A 9,379-nucleotide genomic window follows, 5' to 3' on the forward strand; every position below is an offset into this window, starting at 1 on the left:
ACACGGGCTCAGTAGTTATGGCTCGCCGGCTGTAGAGCGCAGGCTCAGTAGCTGTGGCGCAGGGGCTTAGATGCTCCGTGGCATGAGGGATCTTCCTGGACCAGGGCTCGAATCCGTGTCTCCTGCATTGCCAGGCGGAATCTCAACCACTGTACCACCAGGGAAGCCCTCCATTGATTCATATATATAGGTTCATTATCATAGATTAACATAGATATTCTTGTTTTTCTTTTGTCTTGTAGAATCCTAAGTTTCTCCCTCCTGTTCCTTTTCCCCATACAATCTCCTCTCCCCTCCTTTTTACCCTTTTCTCCCCCAAAGCACTGCCTTTCCAAAGGCTGTTCATGAGCACTTTTTAGTCCCTTCCCTGTAATCAGTTCTTTTATTTACCAAGACTCTTTTTCCTTTTCTTTTAAAATTTGAGATAATTTAAAAAGATGGACTTTCCCTTTTCTTTTTAAAATTGAGATAATTCACATATCATAAAATTCATTCTTTAAAAGTATACAATTCAGTGGTTTTTTAAAGTATATTCACAAGGTTATGCAATCATTAGCACATCTAATTTGAAAACACTTTCATCACTCCTCAAAAAACCCCATACCCGAGACTCTGGGAGGGCTCACACCAGGGAGTGCTTCCCAGAACTTCTGCTGCCAGTGTCCTTGTCCTCACGGTGAGACACAGCCACCCCCTGCCTCTTCAGGAGACCCTCCAACACTAGCAGGTTCTTGGTGCTGCAGCCACGAGTCAGTGCTGTGCCTCTAAGGTGGGAGAACCAACTTCAGGACACTGGTCCACAAGAGACCTCCCAGCTCCACATAATATCAAACGGCGAAAATCTCCCAAAGATCTCCATCTCAACATCAGCACCCAGCTTCACTCAACGATCAGCAAGCTACAGTGTGGACACCCTATGCCAAACAACTAGCAAGACAGGAACACAACCCCACCCATTGGCAGAGAGGTTGCCTAAAATCATAGTAAGTCCACAGCCACCCCAAAACACACCACCAGACGTGGACCTGCCCATCAGAAAGACAAGATCCAGCCTCATCCACCAGAACACAGGCACTAGTCCCCTCCACCAGGAAGTCCCCTCCACCACACAAGATCCAGCTTCATCCACCAGAACACAGGCACTAGTCCCCTCCACCACTGAACCAACTTTAGCCACTGAGGATAGACACCAAAAACAATGGGAATTACGAACCTGCAGCCTGCAAAAAGGAGACCCCAAACACAGTAAGATACGCAAAATGAGAAGACAGAAAAACACACAGCAGATGAAGGAGCAAGATAAAAACCCAAGAGACCGAACAAATGAAGCGGAAATAGGCAGTCTACCTGAAAAAGAATTCAGAATAATGATAGTAAAGATGATCCAAAATCTTGGAAATAGAATAGACAAAATGCAAAAAACATTTTACAAGGACCTAGAAGAACTAAAGATGAAACAAGCAATGATGAACAACACAATAAATGAAATTAAAAATACTCTAGATGGGATCAATAGATACCCATTAGCAGTCATTTCCCATCCCTGTTTCCAGCCCCTAGCAACTATTAACCTACTTTCTGTCTCCATGGTTTTGCTTATTCTGGACATTTCATATAAATGGAATCATACAATATGTGGCCTTTTGTATTTTACTTCTTTTATTTAGGATACTGTTTTCAAAGTTGTATAATGTATGAATACTTCATTCCTTTTTATGGCTGAATAATAGTCCATTGTATGACTATACCCCATTTTGTTTATCCATTTATCTGTTGATTGTCATTTGTGTGGACATGTGTTTTCAGTTTTCTTGAGTATATACCAGGGAGTAAAACTGATGAGTCATATGGTAATTCTACATTTAACTTTTTGAGGAACAGACAAATGATAACCAAAGTTGCTGCTCCATTTTACATTTCCACCAGCAATGTCTTAGGCTCTCATTTCTCTATATCCTTGCTACTACTTGTTATTATCTACCTTTTTAAAAAATTATATCTATCCTCATGGGTATGAAGTGGTATTTCATTGTGGTTTTGATTTGCATTTTCTAGACTTTCTCTTTCTGGTGGTGCTTTTAACCGAATCCCTTTCAGAGCCCCTACTCCTAATCCTTATCCTACAACACACAGACACATAAAGGAGTAAAAAGTAACCCCCGTGCCTGACCTTCCCCTTAATGCCCCCCATAGTAACCACTTGTTATAGTTTCAACAACTTATTATATATCTTTTCAGATCTTGTCCCTGCATTTAAACACACTCAGATTTATTTTAGTTTACTTTCATTTTTTTTACAGAAATAATGTTATAATATACATATTCGGTAACTTGCTTCTTTTTTTTCGATATTCTATTTTTTAAAAGTCTATTAGCATGGTTTTTGTAAGTGGAATACTGGCATCTTCTATATGAATGAGTAGATCTGGATTCCTTCTACGAATTTCTTATTGCTATTTTAGGGGAAAAGGACTTTAACCTAGTGATTTTGTTAAATCTAAATTGTAAGGTTTAATATTTATACACACAAGGATGTACCTATTCTCTAGCCAAAATACCACATATATTTGGAGAATGTATTATTTCTAAGGGATTCTTGGAACTTAAGAGATGTTGATTACCTTAGCTATCAAACACTCATATTTCATACTGCCACCCCCCAAAAAAAAGAATGGAAGAAAATAAAATTTCAGTGTATTTTTCTAGGTATTGACATCTGACTGTGACTATGTCTGCTGGAAGGCTTAGTGTGGGGAGGCAACTCTGGAGTTGGACAGAACTTGCCCTGCCTGAATCCTGGCTAAGCCACTTGCTACCTGTGTGGCCCTGAAAGTTATTTAGTCTTTCGGTATCCCTCAGTTTGCTCGTCTGTAAAATGGGGATAATAAACCACAATAAAAATATCTGGGTTAGGTTTCCTTATTTTTGAAGTGGGTTGACTATATCTACCTTGCAGAGCTGTTATGAAAATTAAATGAGATAATTCATGTGAAATACCATACTGCTTAGTTTGTAGCGGGCACCTAATAAATGGTGGTATTAATTATTGTTTATATTATTAGTATCATCATCTTTCACCTTTATGACTTTGATGAGGAGGCTTGTTCTATTCATTCTATTCATTATGCAAATAGATATGATGGACTAAAAAAAAAGTAACAGAGATCTAAAAACCATAGAAATAATTTAATAAATGAGAAGAACACTAGGTGATCACAGGGATGGGAAGGTGTCAGATAAAGCAGTGGGAAAAATCATAAAGGAAAAGACTGATATTTGTCTAAAAAATTTAAATTTCTATCTGCAAAAAGGTTTTTTGTTAAGAAGTTATGAGTTAAAACATGGTAATCAAATGTTTACTATATAACTAGCTGCTAAAAATCAACAAGAAAAGCTATCAGACTCTGTACTAGTACAGTAATGCTGTTTTTATAAGCCCTCAAACTTGGTGGTTGAAAACTCTCTCACAGGTCTGGGACTGGGGAGAATGTAGGCGGGTTGGCTGGGCTTGGTTGCAGACTGCAGGTTGGGTTCAGGTCTGCTTCACGACTCTCAATTTGGAGCCCAGCCTAAAGCCCAGCTGCTACTTTGGGTATGTTCCTCTCTTAGCAATAGCAGAAGGCAAGTAGGCGAGGGGAAAGATATACTGTCTTCTGAAGCCTCATCCTAGAACTGGGACAGTATCACTTCTCTCTACATTCCAATGGCTAAAGAAAATCACATGACCAAACCCAACATCAATGGGATGGGAAAATATACTGTGCTCTCAATAATGAGTGGTACTGGGAGGCCACGTGGCAAAGAATATGGATGAATAATTTTAAAATATGGAGGGCATGAAGAATTGTGAACAATGATTCAACATACCACAGACTGCTAGGAAAGATATAGGTGAAGTAGGATTGACCAAGTGAGAAAATACAAGATATCAGTTTACATACACAAAGTTAAACCTCAAAAAATCAAGTTAAAATAACGAGAAACCAATTTTAATCTATGAAATTAGCAAAAGTTAAAAAAAGTTATTCTACTCAATATTAGGATGAGGTAAAACAAGGAATAATTAAAAGATTTTCATTTTTGTAGTAATAGTGCAAAGAAGCAATGTCATCTTTAAAGGTACTTAAAAGCTTTGTTATTAATTTTCTGAATACAGTTTGAATTTTTGAGATAACTCATCAAAAAAGTAAAATTTTCCCTAAATTTCAATTTCCATGCTTATTATATCTAACACACACACACACACACACACACAACCATTTTGGATCTCATTTAATTTTGCAGGAATTTTTTGCCTTGTTAAAATACTTCTAACATTTTTCTCTATTGTTCATCTCCTAGTAAGAATGATTTTCAAATGTTTTAAAGCTTTGGTACCCTCTTGGAAAGCTAGAGCACAGTGGGAAAACCACGCAGAAATCAAAGAATTGTAGATCATGAGAAAAATTTGTCAGCAGAGTTACTGTTATTACTCGTAGGATGATAATTACTTGCAAAATTATTTGCCGGGATTACTTTGCAAATTGCTAAGAAAAATTTTTCTCATGACAACATCGGAAGTAAAAGTGGGTAAGTTCGCTGCCTGAGTGTGTAAGTTGTGGGCTAAATATGATCCAGTTCTTGCATATTTAGCAATCTTCAAACGTCCCAAAGCTTGCAGCACTTTTAATTCACTCTTCCTTCCTTTTCCCACATACTTAGTTTTCAAAACCTGCCAAAGTTCCCTTCTCTCTATAATCTCCCCTTTTCTTTCCATCTTCACCACCCCACCCTCATCCAGGCCCTCAACAACTTCAAAAGCACATACTGCAACTGCAGATAGGTTGATCCCCTCAATCCAGCCTTTTTCTTCTCCCTGCATCCTGCTTCTATCTTCCTAAGCCATGCTGCAACACTAGTTCAATAGGCAAATGTGGCTATTTACCACCATATCAAATTTTACTTCCTTGGCCTTTTTCTGTATCTACCTCCAACAGGGAGGACTGGCTACAGAATTTTAGGGGTTCAGTGCAAAATGCAAATGTGGCACCTCTTGGTCAAAAACTTAAGAATTTCAAAATGGCAACAGCAGAGCATGAAACTAAATGCAGGGCCCTTCTGAGCACAGGGCCCTGTGTAACTGTGTGGGTTCCACGGCCATGAATTTGGCCCTGCCAATAGGCACCTGCCACCCTAAGGAAGCCACTGTTCATGCTGTCCAGGTTTTGAGTCTTCTCACATATTGTTCCCTCACCCTTCCACCAACACCCAGCTCCTTCCCACATTAAGCCTTAGCCTTTTCCCAGATGCATTCAAGTAGGGGCAACAAGTTGAGGAATGATCTTTACACATCTCTCTGATCCTTCCCCTCCTATAGTCTACAGTAGTCCTAACCATCTACACACGTTAATTTAGTCCCTAACTATATACTTCCCTGTGTTTTTTCTGTGTCATTCATTTATCCACTCATTCACCATCTATCGTGGGCCAACTACTTGCCTTGACTGTGCTGGGCACTGGGTATGCTAAGTTCTAAAACAGCAGAGACCTTGTTTGACTTGTTCACCACTCCTTCCCTAAAGCCTCACACAGTGACTGGCTCACAGCAGACACTGAATAAATATTTGTTAAATAACTGTTGAATAGGTTTTCTCTCCACCATATGGTGAGTTCCTGGAGACCAAAAACTGTTTTCATTTGCTCTATGACTATTGATTTGGAACCTAATATGTGCCATACATTGTTCCAGACATGAAAACACTGTTCTAGACCACTGCCTTTACTTCTATATTCCCTAGAACATTATCTCTAGCACATTATTATAACAAGAGCTACCATTTACTGAGTGTTTTATATGTGCCAGGCATTAGTCTAAGTCTTATCTATTAACTCACTTAATTCCCCCAAAGATTCTATGAAATAGGTCCCATTATTATCCCCATTTTATAGATGAGGAAACTGAGGCTTAAAGAGATTGAGTAACTGGCCCAAAGTCAAATAGCTGCTGGGGTTTGAACCCAGGTGACCAGACAATAGCCCGATTTTTGACTACAGGGCTAGGCTGCCTCCAATGAGTATGTTTTGATTGACTGACTTGACTGAACTAGAGAGATCAAGTGGTGGCACAACACAAATCCATAAATAACAATCAAAGTGGTTGGGCCTCATAAAAACGACAAATTGTTATGCAATTTCCTGACCAACACTAGATACAATAGGTGCATAGTTTTTCAAGCTTACAATGTGGTAAATAGGACATAAACTATGGTATCATTTATTTCACTGAAATCACCCAGCCATAAAATGCTAAATAAAGGAGATAGCCCACTAGGCCACCCATGGAAGTCTGGAGGAAGAGAACAAACTCTAAGTTCCTACATGTTGGTGACTCTTTACTAGACTGAAGGTAAGCAATAAAGTTTTTAGGCTGAAAGTTCATTTGCTGGAGGCAGTAAAGCCTGTTGACACCAACAAGCTTACCAAGGCATTAGCAGGCAAAAAAGGAAAAGGGTGGAAAACAAGAGAATAGGAGGGAGGAAAATGGAAAAGGTGAGTTTAATGGAATGTAGAGTGTGGGAGCCACCAAGAGCTGCCTTGGCTGCTCTGCTGCTGTGGTTGGTGCCCCAGCAGGAGACAGAACAGTCAAGATGAACATTAAATTTAGCCAAAGGCACATGGAGGGCCTTTTAGTCCTATGGGGCTCGGTGAAATGGAGATAGCAAGTCACTATTTGTCGTACTTTGATTTGGGTTCCACATCAAGTATCAATAAATGGACTAGCGTACAGCAAACGGACTAGAAGTAAGCACAAGGCCCAGGTTGATGGTGTGTGTTGGGTTTGGTAATGGGGGATTTATGCCACTCACATAAATGTGTGACAAGATGCAGGGGGTGAAAGCGGCTATTAACACTGATTAACTCAAAAGTTGACCACCAGCACACACAGGCATTGTTTCCACCAGCACTCGTTAGTGACGGGCTTTGTCTGGCTGGCTTCACAAGAGACAAATGCCATTACGGGAGACCAAATAACCTTATTTAGGCAGTCGACAGATAATAGAGACGCTCCAGGTATTAGCCTGACTGCATTAGTTTGATTTGTTACTACTGTTCACCTTGTCCTAGGCATTAATGGAGACAAAGGCTTGGAATTACTTGCAGCAGAGTTAAGCTGTGGATTAGAGAGAGCCTTCGTGTTTTGAGGGAAAGATAATTTTATCTGGGGTTTTCATTTCCATTTTCATCTTGCTTGATTTTTCCTCAAAGCTGAAGTCCAGTTTTTCCCTTGAATATCATCATATTCTCTCCAATTTACTAGCAATTTTAATTGTTAAAGAGAGTTACTGACCCATTATTTCCTTTAACAAGATCAGCCTTTTATCTTTTAGGTTTTTGGAAATGATTTTAGGGTAAATACACTAGTGATCTTGTATATTATCTTACTTCTTGAATATTCTTACATATTATGAACTCACTTCACAATATTTAATAATATTGTTATTAGTATCTGAAAATATAAAAGGATGTGCATATTACATTCATAGTTACTTCTTTAATATTACAAATTTTATATTTAATTTTTTCTGACTTCTAAATGTTACTTGTTCTAGTTATAGATGCATAATTTCTATTATTAATGATTTCAGTTATAAATACATAACTGGTTATAAACACTATTTCAATTATACACAAAATTGAATTTTAGAATCACATAAATCAGTTATATTAAGCTGTCACTGGAAAATAATGAGATAATGATATTCTAGAGTTACTACATTTCTTTCCTCACCAGACTTTTTATAGATATGGTAAGTTTGTATAATTAAAAAATAGTTTAGGGGGCTTCCCTGGTGGCGCAGTGGTTGAGAGTCCGCCTGCCGATGCAGGGGACACGGGTTCGTGCCCCGGTCCAGGAAGATCCCACATGCCACGGACAGTCCAGTGGTTAAGACTCCACACTTCTACTGCAAGGGGTACATGTTTGATCCCTGGTGGGGGAACTGAGATTCCGCATGCCGTGCAGTGTGGCCAAAAAAAAAAAAAGTTTAATTGCACTTCTAGTCGTTGATCAATGTTTGTGATGCTGTTTCATTTTTTTCTAAAGTCTATAATTTTATACAGAATCCTCATACTTCTCAGATTTGGGGGTTAGGTTTAATTTTAGATAAATTCTAGATAACCTATGATTACTCTTTGAAAAATCTCAATTTGTGAAAAGTACTAGTTCAAAAATACTTAAATATTAACATTGTGAAATAGTTAGTTATACACAGGACTTGCTAAGACAAGCAAACATTAAGATGGAGACAGAGCTATATCTCCGAAACTGCAAGATGTTAGAAAGATGCACAGAATGTCAAGTGTGATGACATTATAAAAAATAACAACAGCAAAAACAACAAACATATACACATGTGTGTATATACATGTATAGATATATATGTGCTTTTATACACAGAAAGATCTACAAAAATGTTTAATGATGGTTATCTGTGAAGGATGAGATTTGAGGGAGGTTTTACTCTACTTCTATAATGCTTGAATTGTTTACAGTATGTAAACATGACCTTTGGGATTAAAATAAATGGCTATTTGAAAAAGCTTACCCATCACATGATCCTTTCCCCTCAAACCCACTCCTGGTGACTTCTAGTCCTCCACCTTAATATGATTTCATAGGAACCTACGAAGAGCAAAGAAAGCTCTTGGTGGATAAATTGTGACTAATATATTTTATAAATAGTGCTTTGAATTTTATAATATTACTGAAAGCAGCTCTTTATGTTAGCAAAAGTGGCCCCACAGGGTGACAGCACAGACTTCTTGGAAAACATTTAATGCTTCTGCTCTTCCAGTTACTTCCCTGCTGCCCTTCTCTTCCTCCTCTCTCTCCATCTCAGCAATAGTGAAACAGGATAAGCACAGCTTACTGCTGACCAGCTGTTGGGACACAGAGCTCTCTACCCCAAATTGTTCTCAGTAAATGATTTTTTAAAAGCTCTAAAATCTGAGTCATGGTACTTTTCCTCAGCAATAAGATACAAACTCCTCTAGTCTTTTCCATGCAATTAAAAAATGAAAGAAAAAATATATAATGGGCAGAGACTCAATAATTCAACAAGAATTATTCTACTCTGGTCATTACCGGAAGAGAAAAGAAGGGCAGAGGAATAGGAAGGAAAAAAACGCAAGCAAGGGAGAATTCAATCCAAATGGGCAAACTTGAAATACAGCTTCCAGGAAACAAAGTCAGCGTTCTCCAGCTCATATCAAAAAGAACACCCACTTTGGCCTTCTGTTAATTAACTGGAAAATAAATACCCAGATCTCCAGTGGCAGGACTCCCTTGTGACGCATCTTATCTTATTCCTGTCTTTAACTGGCAGGTACAGTGGCAAAT

The sequence above is a fragment of the Neophocaena asiaeorientalis genome, unplaced genomic scaffold (genome assembly GCF_003031525.2).
Source record: "Neophocaena asiaeorientalis asiaeorientalis breed wild unplaced genomic scaffold, Neophocaena_asiaeorientalis_V1.1 scaffold251, whole genome shotgun sequence".
In the NCBI taxonomy this organism is placed as follows: Eukaryota; Metazoa; Chordata; class Mammalia; order Artiodactyla; family Phocoenidae; genus Neophocaena; species Neophocaena asiaeorientalis.